Below are 15,768 nucleotides of genomic sequence, written 5' to 3'. Positions count from 1 at the left end.
AGTTAAAGCCAACTGAAAACTATCTGATGCAGGAAAAGCTCCCTATTTCCCTCTGACTGCCTGAAAGTAGAGTATATATTTCCCCCTTTGTAAAGGAAATTTTCGTTTGCAAAGGGAGAGGGCTGCTCTTGGAGACAGCACTCAGCACTCGAGAGACTCTGACCTGCTTAACAACACAACTCTAATTATTTCCTCCCCACACCTTCCTGATGCTTGCCTCCCTCACCCAAAGCCCCAAATCCTTTTTCCTTTGCTTAGCCTATGATGATACATAAGCCTCAATCATTTGGCTGCCTCCTTGAATCTCATTTCTCTGTGAACGTACCATGCATAGGTATGTATGAAACTGTTTTTCTCATTAGTCCGCCTTTTGTTGGCTTAACTTCCAGGGCCCCAGTTAGAAAACCTAAGAGGGTTGAAGAAAACCTATTTTCCTCCTCTACAATGGCTAGGAACCAGGCCCTGAAATGAGATACTTTTAGATGTTATTTAACCCAGCAGGTTATTTTACCTCTAAATTTCCTCATCTCATTGGGATGCTAATAAGGTTTAAATAAAATCATGCTTAAATCGTACTGAATACAGTGCCTGGTATATAGAAGTCACTAAAAATAATGCCAGCTACTTCCACTATATGATTACTACCAATGCTGGTTACTTTTAAAAACTTGTCACCTATTCTTGTTTTATGTTCTATTTTTTGTCATATATATTTAATCTAATATTTCAAAATAATATACAGGCACAGACAGGAGACAGAGTCGGTGGTTACTGATATGTCATAGGTACCCTATGAGGAACTACTTAATGCTATTAAAACAATTTTCCCCCGCCACTAAATTTCTGTAATTCAAGATTCAGTCCTTATCCTCTTAGAAACAGCTAGCTGTCTGCCAGAATTTGTGCTTCCCCTTTAGAGAATGGACTTGACACTGGAAACTGCTCAGACAAGGACTTTGTCTCCTCATGGACCTGATGTGGCTCGCCCTTCCTTCCTTCCTTCCTTCCTTCCTTCCTTCCTTCCTTCCTTCCTTCCTTCCTTCCTTTCCTTCCTTCTAACCTGTGGAATATGAGCAGAAGTGAGGTGTGGCATGTTCAGGTCAAGATTTAAGAAGAAGGTATATTTTCTCCATTATCTTTCTCCGTCCACCAGCTAGATTCATTTGCAGATGTTGCTCTAGGGGAAGACTGAACCACAAGATGGAAGAAGACTAGATACTTGAATCGCGCTATGGAGGAAAGATGACCACCAATGGGACATATGCTTTGGGTGGTTAAAATAATGAGAAATAAACATCTATTAAGTTTGAGCCATATATTTTGGGGTCTATTATCTACTGCCTCTAATATTACCCTAATTAATAAAAAGATTGATACCTTGAAAAAATTACTGCTGTAATAAATACCTAAAGTAACTATTACCCTCTGAACACTTGGGTAGCAGGTAGCAACCCTTCCACCCCCAAAACAAACAAACAACAACAACAACAATAAAACTGGTGTTGGGTGCTGGAAAGATGGAGACCCAGGGCTGGAGCACAGTGGCACAATCTTGGCTCACTGCAACCTCTGCCTCCCAGGTTCAAGCAATTCTCCTGCCTCAGCCTCCCAAGTACCTGGGATTACAGGTGCCTGTCACCACGCCCAGCTAATTTTTGTATTTTTAGTAGAGACAGGGTTTTGTCATGTTGGCCAGGCTGGTCTTGAACTCCTGCCTCGTGATCTGCCCACCTCGGCCTCCCAAAGTGCTAGGATTACAGGCGTGAGCCACCGCACCTGGCCTTGGCAAAACATTTTAAAAACCATATTTATGAGAACCTAAAAGACAGTATCCATTTCTACAATGGACAAATGACTGCTATGTATCCATAATTCTTCCCTTTCTTAATAGGAGCTTCTATTGTGGTTATCTTCTCCCTGTCTTATCATTACGTATTAGAGGGGCAGGGAATTTTTTTTATATGTTTCTATATCACCAAACTGAAAAGAGCTTTAGATGAGAAGACTTCATATCACCCAGAGATGCTGGTCTTTGAGCTGTATGCATGAACTGGATCAGACTTTAGCATGTTCTCCATCTTGGAGCGCCCTCCATCTTGGGAATGACAGAATGAGGAAAGAAGGGTATATACAGATACTTGGTGAAAAGAACAGCAAACTGAGGAAGAGGCAAAGTTTCTCCTCCCTCTTCTGTATTATAAATCAAATTTCATCTAGACTAAGATTCCATTGATTGTAAAGCACACGCTGTATATGTACTACCAAAAAGGAAAAATGCTGCCAACCAAATTTGAGTTTACCTTGAATAATAAACTTGCCATTGATTGAACCATACATTCCTATTGAAGAGATGTTAAAATGTGAAAAGAATGTGCAAATCCAGATTGATAAAAAACTAATTTTTCTTAGAACTGGCTGTCCATCAGAGAGTACACTTCTCACCCCCTTGCATCCAGCTGGTGCTCAGAGACTAGTTCTCACCAACAGGGTGGATTTGAAGTGTGTTACTTCTAGGCCAGGCTCTTTAAGACGTGGGTAACTTCTCCACACTTTCATTTTTCTTCCCTGGCTGACATCAGGTGAAAGTGAGGTTTAGGAGATGGCAGAGTCACAGGAAAAACAAAAAAACCCTCGATTCCCAAATCTCCAAATGGAGGAAAGCCACCCACAGACCTAGATGGAGGAACACCCGTCCTGGCCTATGACGTAAGCAAGAAGTAAACTTTGATTTTGTTTAAGGTATATATTTTCAGTATTTATTTGTTACCACAGTTAATATTATCCTAATTAACACACTCTGTTGCTTGGGTTGTTGTAAGAATTAAAGAAATTATTATGTGTTAAGTTCTTAGAAGAGTGTCTGACATATAATAAACACTAAATTAATGTTAACTATCATTATTATTTAGAATTCTCTTTAAAAATGCAAATAGCCCTGGAGAGGTGATCTTCAACTTTTGGTTTTAGGAGTTACAAAGTTACAGTAGAAAACATTTTCTATACTAGAAGGTTGTACTAAATAACAATCAAAATTCTGTCTTTTTAGAGAAAATTAAATGTAGTCAATCCCTGAGAAGATGAATTATTTGCTCAAAAGTCACTTGGTTGTTCATAAGTACTTTAGTATGAGTTAGTTGCTTTCTGTTTCAGCCAGGAAGGGGCAGGCTGCTGTAGGAATGAGACTGTGGACAGGGAGGAGGAGTGCAGATTCATCCAAAGATGCTTATTCAAAGGTAATAAATATATTTTGGATACTTGGCACAAAGTCCCCTTCTCTGGAACTTAGCCCCAGTAAACCTTTGTTGAAGGGCTGAGCCAAAGCAGTCATTGATAAAATGTATCGTAGTCTCTCTGCCATGGCAGATCTACACAGGGATGTACACCTCACCCACGCTGAGACAATCAACGTCTTTTCTTTTCAACGTGGAACTGGCTCTCTGAAAGTTTGTGCTAGCTGCCAGGAGCCTATCTGTCACGTAGCATCATGCCTGGGGGCAGTTTTATGGTCTAGCAAAAGCCACGTGCAGGGCAAAATCACAAGAGAGCAGAAATTTTGAATAAGTGAAGGGATCTGGTCTGCTGAGATGAGAATGGGGCAGATATTATGAAAAGAGCAAAGGAAAGAGGCCATGAATCTGCCAGGACTTATGAAGCGTGTACCCCAACCCAACAACTCACCAGTTCCCATCTGCAGCTCCCACAGGCTGGACTGAATCATGTTTTCATGGTTCTGGTGTCCTTAAAAATAAACTTGCTTTCAAAATCTCTGAGCCAGCTGATTTAGTTTCTGTTTTTTTGATCAAGAACTTGGTGATGACTAAGTCACTAAAATAAAAATCTCCTAACCATGCTTGCTTACTTACTGTCAAATAATAGCAACACTACCACAAAGTTCACCTCTGCCCAGGCAGAAGGGGTTATTAAAGCCCCTACTATCACTGGAACTATGTCCTCCAATTTCCACTTTTAAGAGCTTGGATTTGGTGCTCTTCAGAATAGTCTAATTTCTCAGAGATCATCTTAGTAATCATTTGAATGACAGGATCACATTTTTCAAATTTCTGCCACAAAAGATCAAATAAACCAAAATTTTAGATGTTGTCCTATCAGAATTTTTCTTTTTGGTAGAAGAGGAGAGGAAGGGGATTTTTTTTTATTCCAATAGTAATACATGTTCATTGTAGAAACTTTTGATGATACAAACATAAGCATAAAACTTATAAAAATCACTTACTGTTTCTCCACCAATATATAACCATCAGTAATTTTTAGGACAAAATCCTGGCAATGAAGAAAATGTAATCCCATCATTATCTTGAATTGCTCTCAAGAATTCATGTTATTTTACTGATTGCATTTCTTCATGTGCTCATAGACATTTTCTTCAAAGAGTTTACCAAGGACCAGAATCGGATTCACTGGGAAATGCATTTGGAAGCAGGCTTCTTCATTGTTTCTGATAACCAACAAATACATTTACTTTATTCAGCCCCTTTGTTCTTCAGGAAATGAAAAGAAATCATTATCTAATTGAGATATCCTGTATGTCATAGAGACAAGGAGATTTAAACCATGTCCCTAGTTCTTTATATTCTGTCATCTGCTTTTTATCAACAGTTTAATAGAAGCATATTCTTTACTTCCTAGCTGTCCACTTGTATTTTCTGTTAAGACAGCACATCTAAAATGGCTTCAATTCCCAAAGGCTCTGGAATCATGTTTTGTTTTTTCTCCTTATTTTGGGGTTCCATTGCACTCACCTCTGTTCATTTCTTTCTTTTTTTTGATGGAGTCTCCCTCTGTCTCCCAGGCTGGAATGCAGTCGTACCATCTCGGCTCACTGAAACCTCTGCTTCCCAGGTTCAAGTAGATAATCTCTAGTCTTCTCAAGTGATTCTCCCACCCCAGCCTCCCGAGCAGCTGGGACTATAGGTGTGCCCCACCATGCCCGGGTAATTTTTGTATTTTTTTGGTAGAGACGGGGTTTCACCATGTTGGCCAAGATAGTTTCAAACTGCGGACCGCAGGTGATCCACCTGCCTCAGCCTCCCAAAATGTTGGGATTACAGGTGTGAACCACCACACCCAGCCTGTGTTGATTTTCTAAAATGCAGTATTTCATTTCTTCCTTTCTTTGGGATAACATTCATTATCTTTCGTCCTCTTATCATTATCCCTTGTTAGATTTAATTGTTTCGGCCGGGCGCGGTGGCTCACGCCTGTAATCCCAGCACTTTGGGAGGCCGAGGTGGGTGGATCACCTGAGGTCGGGAGTTCAAGACCAGCCTGACCAATATGGAGAAACCCCGTCTCTACTAAAAATACAAAATTAGCCAGGCATGGTGGTACATGCCTGTAATCCCAGCTACTTGGGAGGCTGAGGCAGGAGAAGCGCTTGAACCTGGGAGGCGGAGGTTGCGGTGAGCCAAGATAGTGCCATTGCACTCCAGCCTGGGCAACAAGAGTGAACTCTGTCTCAAAAAAAAAAAAAAAAAAGATTTAATTGTTTCTTGTTTTATTTCTAATATTTAAAAAATGAACTATATGAGCCCATGTGACTTGCTCCTCACACCAGTGATTTATTGTTTGAGTGAAATTCTACTCTTCTATTAATCAATGTAGGAATGTATCTTTGAGTTTTAGAGGTGCTTTGCCTTCCTTCACACACATGATTTTTACAATTAGCCACATTTACCTCTGTTTTCCACTAATAAAAGGGATATAGTCCAAATATGAAATTTATTAAAATCTGTTCACCCTCCACTGTGGTTTTCTGTTTTCTGAGTTTTTTTTTTTTTTCTACTTTTAATTTCAAGTTGTTTTGGAATGGCCATTTAGGAAGATAACATTCTCTTGATTGGCTGCCAATGTTCCCATTCCGCTTAATCATTATTAATGGGTAAAGAATCACACTTTTCTTTTTATGTGAAGTTTTTGCTAAAGTTTTGTCAGAAGACTAGAGATTATCTGCTTAATCTGATCACACTTGACTGCCAACCGTCATAGCTGAGGTTCAGAGCTTCCAGGCATAGGTAGCTAGGACAGCAGCTAGGACAGGTAGAATATAGGAGAGTCCTTCAATACTCAGCCAACAAATACTTATGGGATTCTATGGGATTCCTACAGTGTGTTGGACACGGTTCACCTTGAACAGGAGGGACACTATCCCTGTGCTCAAGGAACTCAGGGTCAAGTGGGGAAGATGAGCAGATACGATCTGTTGCAATACTCGGCATCAACATCTGTGATTGGGGTGAGCACAGCATTGGAAGAGCATGGACCAGGTGGGAATGACAGAAAAGGGATACATGTGCTGCGAATTGAAGGACTAGAAGAGGGAGGCAGAGCAGAGGGTATTCTTCAATCTGGGAGGCAGAGGTTGCAGTGAGGCAGAGGTTGCAGTGAGCCAAGATCACACCACTGCACTCCAGCCTGGGAGACAGAGCGAGACTCCGTCTAAAAAAAAAAAAAGAAAAGAAAATGAATAGAGGTGATCCCAATGAAACCCCGAAATAAGGAGAAAAAACAAAACATGATTCCGGAGCCTTTGGGAACTGAAGTCATTTTAGATGTGCTGTCTTAACAGGAAATACAAGCAGACAGCTAGGAAGTAAAGAATATGCTTCTATTAAACTGTTGAGAGAAGAGTGGAAACAAAATCAAAGCAGCATGGGAAGGGGTGTTCAGAGAACTTTAAGGACTCTATGCAACTAGTGACAGTGTGTGTACCATTGTGGTTGTGGATGGTTTTGGGGAAAAGGGAAAAATGCCACCAGATCATGAATGGTTGGTGTGCCGTGCTGAAGAGTTTGCACTTTACCCTGTAGAGGCTGAGAAGGCACTGAAGAATCTTTAGTAGACACGTAACGGTCAGGTTTTGATTTATAGGAAGTGTTCGGGCAGTGCAGGGTGCTGACATGGCCCAGAAGGTCCTGTGTCACATGTGTAGAGGGGGTTTTTGCATGGACTGAGGCTTGCGCTAGTGTAGGGGGTCAACACCACCCATCAACACTTGAACATTCACCTCTTTTTCCTCCTTTCCTTTTCTCTCCCCTCCCTTTCCTTCTCTCCTTCTTTCCATCCCCACCTTCTCTCAAACGTTTTCTTGGGAAACTCTCAAAACTCGAACAGTTCATAGGCAAGTTAAAAAAAAAAGTCAGTGAAAACTTTCCAACGCTGGATGTCCTGTCTTTCCAGTTGTGGATGTCCTGTCATTTTCTCTGGATAATGTTAAATTACTTACTGGCAGAATTTCCTTTGATGGATGCTCAAAGCACTTATTTTCCCTTTCTCTACTTGTAATTCTTTATCACTGCTCATTATCACCTCTGGCACAGGAAGGGAGAAAATAGAAATTCAAGTAAATTGATTGTACTATTGACTTGTGGTTCTTGCAGAGAGTTTATTGGTAGACTATGAAAACTGCAAGTGATATTCATGTTTTTTAACTTGTAGATTGTGACCCATGCATAGGCTATTAAATCAATGTAATGAGTAATAACCTATATTTTTTAAAAAACAGGACATAATCTCATAGAATAGAAAATATCAGAGTGCACTGAATATACTGAGCATCAATACTGTCTTGTGAAACTTTTGTTTCAGTTATGGGCATATATGTTTATGGATGCAGATAATAGAAAATATATGTCTTACTGTTTGGGTGGTAACAACAACAATAAAAAATTGAATTAAAAAAAACAAAAAAGACAAAACAAGTTTGAAAACCCTTGTCCAAGATTAACCTTTCTCCACTGTGAAGATGGAGGAAACTGAGAACTAGAGAAAGTGACTTGTCCAAGCCCAGAAATTAGTGGTGGTTGCAAGAAATTTAGCTCAGGGATCCTAACAGTCTGATGTTCTCTGAACAAAAGCTGACCAATTGCCTAAGTTAAGGACTATAGATTGTGCAATTAATTTACTTAATTTGTCCTTAAACTGACACTGGGAGAGATAATCAAATGTTCACCATACTTTGTTATCTTGGCAATTATTAAAAAACATACCATGTTTCTGTTTTGGTTTTGCATCATAATTGAGCATTGGATTTTGATAGGTTGTCAGTTTATGTCTTTATTTTTAAATTCTTTCTTGTGGGCAACTTTGATATATACAGTCGGCCCTCCATATGAGTGGGTTCTGCTTCTGTGGATTCAGCCAACCAAGAAATTGAAAATATTTGGAAAAATATATTCCACAAAGTTTCAAAAAGCAAACTTGAATTTGCTGTATGCCAAGTACTACATTGAATCCATGCAAATGAAGATGTGTAGACTTTGTATTAGGCATTATAAAGAATCTAGAGATGATTTAAAGTAAACAAGAGGATGTGTGGAGGTTGTTTGCAAGTACTATGCCATTTTATTTAAGGGACTTGAGTACGTGTGGATTTTGGTATCAGTGGGTGCCCTAGAACGAATCCCCCACGGATACCAAGAGACAACTATATTCATGCTTATGTTTATGAATAAAGATAATCTAGTATTTTGTTTCTAAGTTAAGTGCTGAATAATTATTTTGACTCTTTCTTTCATATTCCTTAACCATCTTGAAAAATAATCATTCCAGGATGTTTACAGGGTTTTTGCCTGAAGTCAGGGAACTGTTCAGTGGACCTTTTGAGGCTCCTTTAGCCTTGAGATTCTATTGCATTTACCTGTGTTATCAGTTTAGAGTTTCTCTTCTATTTTCCAAGATATTAAACATTTCTTTTTTCTTCACACAGTATTTTATAACTGAATTTCAGGAAGGTATTGTGGCACAGCAAAGAACACTAGAAGGGGAATGGAGAGACCTGAGTCTTGGGCCCTCTTGTCACCTAATTGATTGTGTTTGCATTTTAGCAGGTTCCATAACATCTTTGGGCCTTGATGTCTTCATTTGAAAACTGAGGAAGGAAGTCTAGATTATCTGTAGACTCATCTGTTTCTGCAATCACTTAGTGTTTCCTAACTATGTAAAAGTTATGAGTTCCTTTTCAAATACGATAGAACTATTGCCTAGAAAATTGCACATGCAGATATGGAGACATGTTTTGTATACAGTTTTATGAGTGCTCTTGGATTTTTGTAAGCCATTTAGAGGTTCACAGTTTCAAAACCCTGCTTTAAATAACTTCCTGTTTGTCATATAATGGGCCAGATTCTCCAGCTTTCCTCTTCTGAACTTCCTAAGGAATTCCTACTTTTGCTTCCTTCCTGTTTCCTTTGCACTTCCTTAAAGATATCCTCCATAGTTCGAGGACTCGTAGAGCTGGAAGAAAACTTGAGAGAGCCAGGACATTCATCTAATTTCCTTCCAGTCTGTTACCTTCCTTCACCCGTTAGCATCATTCATTTGTCCATTCAGTAACTCCACAGTGTTTTCACCTCAAACACTGATGTGGACAATACCACTTTAAAATTTGTGGGTGGCTCACGCCTGTAATCCCAGCACTTTGGGAGGTTGAGGTGGGTGGATCACCTGAGGTCAGGAGTTCAAGATCAGCCTGGCCAACATGGTGAAACCCCATCCCTACTAAAAATACAAAACTTAGCCAGGCGTGATGGCCAGCACCTGGAGTTCCAGCTACTCTGGAGGCTGAGGTGGGAGAATTGTTGGAACCTGGAAGGTGGAGGTTGCAGTGAGCCGAGATTGCACCATTGCACTTCAGCCTGGGTGACAGAGTGAGACTCCATCTCAAAAAAAAAAAAAAAATCTATTTCTCATATAAGAGCACTTTATTCTTTCATCCTACAACTATTCATTGAGCATCTCCTTGGGTCAGGCACTGAGCTCCAGGCTGAGGCTATAATGGTGAGGAAGATAGGCATTGTCCTTGCCTCCACAGGCTTACATTCTCATGGAGACAGAAACAAAGAAGAAGTTATCAAAGAAATTAATAAAATTACTTCAAGCTGTGATCAGTATTGTGAAAGAAACACACATGGAGTGGAAGAGAAGAATTACAAGCGGGAAAGTCCTCTTTTACAGTGGTCAGGAAGGCCTCTCTGAGAAGGCAACACTTAAACTGTGACGAAAAGATAAGAAAGTGTTTGCCATGCAAAAGAGGAAGAAAAAGCATCCACACAGAGGACTCATGCGTTAAGGTCCTGTGGCAGGAAAGGATGGAGTGGAGTTTAGGAACTGAAAGAACAAGTTCCTGAAGCTTTGTGAGTGAGAAAAAGAAGGTGCAAGATGGGGTTGGACAGATGGTAGGGGCCAGATCATGCAGGACATTGTAGGGCATGGTAAATGGTTTGGGTCTTATTATGCAAGGCAGCACATAAGAGAAATTTTAAATGTATGGACTTTGAGGCCAGGTTGCCAGAGTTTGTACCGCAGTTTGATTCTTCACTGCCTGTATGCGTCAGCCACTTGTCGTGCACTACTTCAGGTTCTCTGGCCTCATGAGTCCTGAGGGACTAGCTACTTGCTCTGCTCCAGTGGTCAGTGTGACAGGCAGCTCTGCCTGGGTTCTGATGGGCTTTGTGTGGACCAACCTGGTAATCCCTTGCCTTGTGTCCTGTCACACTTGTCATCTTTTGCCTAGGTGCATTCCTTTTGGGGCAAAGATCTGCCTGTGGGCACAAGTGCAAGGGAGCTAATGCCACATGGGGTAAAGCTCTGACCAAAGAGTGAGAGATGCCAATGAATAAATTCTTCTCCTCTACCCAGATGGAGTGACCAGGCTAGCAACAGTGATGCAAGACCAAGCAATCCGTTGTGCTTGATGCCATGCCGTGGGCTTTTCTTAAAAACGGTGGTCCAGGACTGGTGTGGTGGCTCACGCTTGTAATCCCAGCACTTTGGGAGGCCGAGGCGGGCGGATCACGAGGTCAGGAGATCGAGACGACAGTGAAACCCCGTCTCTACTAAAAATACAAAAAATTAGCCGGGCGTGGTGGCGGGCGCCTGTAGTCCCAGCTACTCGGAGAGGCTGAGGCAGGACAATGGCGTGAACCCGGGAGGCGGAGCTTGCAGTGAGCCAAGATGGAGCCACTGCACTCCAGCCTGGGCGACGGAGTGAGACTCTGTCTCAAAAAAAAAAAAACAAAAAAAAACACAAAAAACGGTGGTCCTTCTTTGCCTGACTCACTCCTGCTTTTCTGAGATTGCAATCTCCAAGAGGGGAGCAGCACATATGTATTTAGTGGGGCTCTGTTTTCTGGGAAATCCAGGTTAAGATAGACCTCCTGAATGAATCAGCTCCCAGTGCCTCAGTTTCCTCATTTGATAGATATAAATTATGATAACAGCACCTGCCTCATAGAATTAAATATTATATACATCAATCTGTGTAATGCTCTTAGTATAGTGCCTGACACACGGTATGTGCCACAAGTGTGCTGTTATCATTATAATTTATTCTAAGTGAAATGGGGAGTCATTGAACTTTAAAAAGAATATCCCAGATATCTGAAAATGTTTGATAGACATTTTAATATGTTCTTTCTTATACCTATATGGGAAATAAATTAGAAGAAGACAAGAGCAGAAGTGGAGGAACATTTAGGAAGCAGTTGCAATAGTAAAGAGAAGAGATCTTAGTAACCTAGAACAGATTATTAGCAGTGGAAACCAATAAAAGTGGGCAGATCCAATAAATACTTTGGAGGTGGAACTCACAGAAGTTAATAGATTGGATGGAAAGTAAGTCAAATGCAAGGTCACCTAAAATATATTTTACTCTTCCTGCCATGAGGATGATATATTCTTTTTTTTTTTTTTTTTTGATGGAGTCTCACCCTGTTCCCCAGGCTGGAGTGCAATGGCACGATCTCAGCTCACTGCAACCTCTGCCTCCTGGGTTCTAGTGATTCTCCTGCCTCAGCCTCCTGAGCAGCTCAGATTACAGGCATCCGCCACCATGTCTGGCTACTTTTTGTATTTTTAGTAGAGATGGGGTTTCACTATGTTGGTCAGGCTGGTCTCGAGCTCTTGACCTCAGGTGATCCACCTGCCTTGGCCTCCCAAAGTGCTGGGATTACAGGAGTGAGTCTCCGTGCCCTGCCCAAGGATGATATATTCTAAATCCAGCCTTTTTTTCTTAAAATTTCTCCCCATCTATATGCCATAGACTGATATTTTCTTTTTACCTTTGTTGTCTTTGTTGAAATTCTTACCTTGCTCCTCACTCACACATCTCAAGATTACAACCAACAGGATATTGTTTACCACCTGTTTTTAACCTGCCCACTCCTGTGGCCCCAATGATGGAATCTTACAGCAAGATACAAGTCTTCATCTTGTGCTCCCTCAAATTCCTGCCTTCTCCTCCCTACTCCTCAACTCAACCATCTGCTGTAACCCGTTCCAGCAAACTCACTAGGTGGGCCCATCATTCACCTTCATATTTTGCATCTATGTTCTCACCTATTCTTGGAATGCCATTTTCATTCCAATTGGCTAAATTCTTTCTCCATCTTTGCTCACTAAATCCTGACTCCCTCACTTACCACAATAGAAGGAAGTGGAAAAATGATTCTTGACTTCTCAAGCTAATCCCACTCAAGCCAATTCCTGCTCCCCTTTGTTTCAGTCAATGCCAATTGACCCTTCCAGCTGTTCAGGCTGAAAAGCTTGGAATCTATCTGTATACCTCCCTCTCTCTTACACCTCACATCCAATTTGTCAGCAAATCGTGTTGGTTTTACCTGCAAACCACATACCAAATCCAACCACTTCCCATGAACACCACTCCCATCCTGGTCCAGGTCCCCACCTCTACCCTGGATTATTTCTATGGCTTTTTACTGGGCTTTCTGCTCTGTGCTTGCTCCTTGCAGTCTGTTCTCAACACAGTGGCCTGAGTTATCCTGGAGAGCATTCAGATCATGTTACTCTTCTGCTCAACGTCTTTCGACAACTCCCCATCTCACCCAGAGTAACAGAGACAGCCAGGTGGGAAGGGCTCCCTGCAGAACCTCGGACCTGTCTGCGCACTGGGAGGAATGCGCACTGGGAGGAATGCGCACTGGGAGGAATGCGCACTGGGAGGAATGCGCACTGGGGTGGAGCCTCGGGAGGTTCCCGCCATTTGCAGGTGGGAGGAGCCTGGCCCCTTCTGGTCCGGGATGGTACCTGGGATTCAATCTGTGAGGCAGAAAAAGCGGCTAACAAGACTCTCGCTCGGCTGAGAGTTCCTGTTTCCGCCCCCCTCCTTTTTTTTCTTTTTTGCCCAATATATTCCATTTTTCACGCCATTCAAATTGTATGCGAACCTAATCTGTCATGGCCTTGTGACAAGAACCTGGCTTTCAGGTGAACCAAGGAGAAAGTCCTACAACATGACGTTCAGTGTCTTTCGTGGCCCTCCCCACCCCATCTGGCCCAGTTACCTCTGATCTTCTTTTTTATTAACCTTTTCCTGCCACCACCACCCTGCCCTTTATTCCTCCGTGGACTCCTTGACCCCCTTGCTGTCTCCCATGCACACTAGATGTGCTCTCAGTTCAGGGCCATCTACTCTTTGTTCCTCTTGGTGGGCATGGGATTCCCCCAGATCTCCATGTGGATGGCTCCCTCACCTTCAGGCTTAGATGCCACCTTCCCACCGTCTTCTATGTCCATCACCCGAGAAGGGAAGCCTATTTCCCTTCCCTAGGCTACTTTTCTCCAAGACACATTCTATCATATTATGGACATTAACCCCAGATACAAAGCACGGGGTTCCCATCTTCTGTCCAGCCTCAATCCAGTTCTTAACCAGTCAAAATTCCTGTGGGAGTGGGTTGGGCAGGGGAGTAGTGATTGGAAGTGCGGAGGACTTTAGAAGTGACTCCCTCCTGATAATCTGAGATTTTTTTTATCAGTTTAGTGTCTATTAGTTGTGTATATATAGTTTGTTTCACTTTTTTTGTGACATCAGCAACTGAAAAATATCATTCTACATGAACTTCACAATGATATAATCCCAAATTTGATCTAAGTGACTTTTTGCAGCCCTCTTTGTTTTGTTTTTGTTTGTTTTTGTTTTTTTGAGATGGAATTTAGCTCTTGTTGCCCAGGCTGGAGTGCAATGGTGCAATCTCAGCTCACTGCAACCTCCGCCTCCCGGGTTCAAGTGATTTTTGTGCCTCAGCCTCCTGAGTAGCTGGGATTACAGGCATGCACCACCACGTCCAGCTAATTTTTGTATTATTAGTAGAGACTGGGTTTCTCCATGTTGGTCAGGCTGGTTTTGAACTCCCAACCTCAGGTGATCTGCCCGCCTCAGCCTCCCAAAGTGCTGGGATTACAGGCATGAACCACTGTGCCCAGCCAGCCCTCTTCGTTTTTACTAGTTCACTGTTTATCTGTATGCTGTCCCTGAGGACAGGTATTATAATCTTTTTGTCTTATTTGCTATATCTCCAACACTGAAAACACTCCTGGCACATAGTATGCTATGCAGCCACAAAACATTTGAATTAGTATTGAATTAGTGGATGGCTCCTCCTCTCTCTCTATATATATTGTATATAATTCTCCTGCTCTCAAATCTAATAATAGAAACCCTTTGCTTAAGCATAATGTTAACACATCACTTTGTTAACAAGTCCATAACCAAAAATTCATAATACCTTACATTTACATAACACTTTGCAGACTCTAAGTTACCTTCATATACATTGTCTTATTTAATCCTCACAACTTTGTATTCCAATTTTTCACAGGAAGCTGAATCTGAGAGAAATGGAGTTTTTCATTCACAGCCACAGGAAACTGAACCAGAGGAATTGAGTGATATGCTCAAAGTCTGTACAAGGGAGCCAAGATTCAAACTCAGGTTGTTCTAAGCAGAAATCTGATGCAATTTTCACTCCCATATCCCAACTCTCTGGTTCCGTATCAGATCAGTTGCCTATATATTATTTGACTCTGTATCAGTAACATCTGTCTAGTGTCCTTGGCCAACCAGGTTGAGGACTCAGAATCCAGTTGATCAGATTGTTTCGGATCCTAGTAACTGTGTGAACCTAGCAAAATTAGGCTGGCTGAATGGCTCTACTTGGTGGAAAAACCAGGATAAAGTTGTCTAAAAACAACCGTTTTCAATGCAACTTATCTGCAAAAATTTTGGTATAGTTTCAGGCTATAAATGCCTAGAAATAAAGACTCTCTAAAACTCAGTTTATATAGAATTGTATGCAGATAGGGGCTTAACTAAGTTCTGGTCAAACCATTTATATAAGTCATCCCATAGTCTTAAAATTACCGTGGTTCTCTCAAAGGAATAGTTTGTCTTATTGATTCTCAATTCTAAGAATGCAAGTCCTATCTTTTAAGGACTGTCCAAATTCTTATGTAAATGGCTATTGAGTATCTACTACAAGAAAGGCAGAAAGCTATTTCTTCCCTTCCTGTTTATTCGTAAGCAAATATTTCACTTTCTTGGGTTTCTTTGTAAGCTTTCGTTGCTCTTAGTCATCCATCCTCATTCTTCTCTCCCATCTTCCATAGCTCATTCCTGCACATAGAAAAGTCCTTATTATTAAGGGTTCACTCTGTTTCCTTCTCTTGTGGCTTCCTTACTTTAACTGGACTGCTTAGAGTTCAAAATCCATTTCTTTTTACTATCACAGATTGTAAATCTTCAAAAGCTGGTGACTAAGGGAAGGGAGGGGAACTCTATTCGTGATTTGGATCAGAGAAAGGGAGCAGATGTTATCAGATGCCCCATTTTTATGTCATACAAATAACATGACTCAAACTAGTTCAGGTGCAGTCTTCATAGATCAGAGAGAAGATGAACTGCTGACTTGGCAAAACGGCAAAAGAGTCACAAATAAAAGTTGACTTTAGGCC

This window comes from Hylobates moloch, unplaced genomic scaffold (genome assembly GCF_009828535.3).
Source record: "Hylobates moloch isolate HMO894 unplaced genomic scaffold, HMol_V3 SCAFFOLD_8, whole genome shotgun sequence".
NCBI classification, from domain to species: domain Eukaryota; kingdom Metazoa; phylum Chordata; class Mammalia; order Primates; family Hylobatidae; genus Hylobates; species Hylobates moloch.
This window is presented reverse-complemented; position numbering follows the sequence as displayed.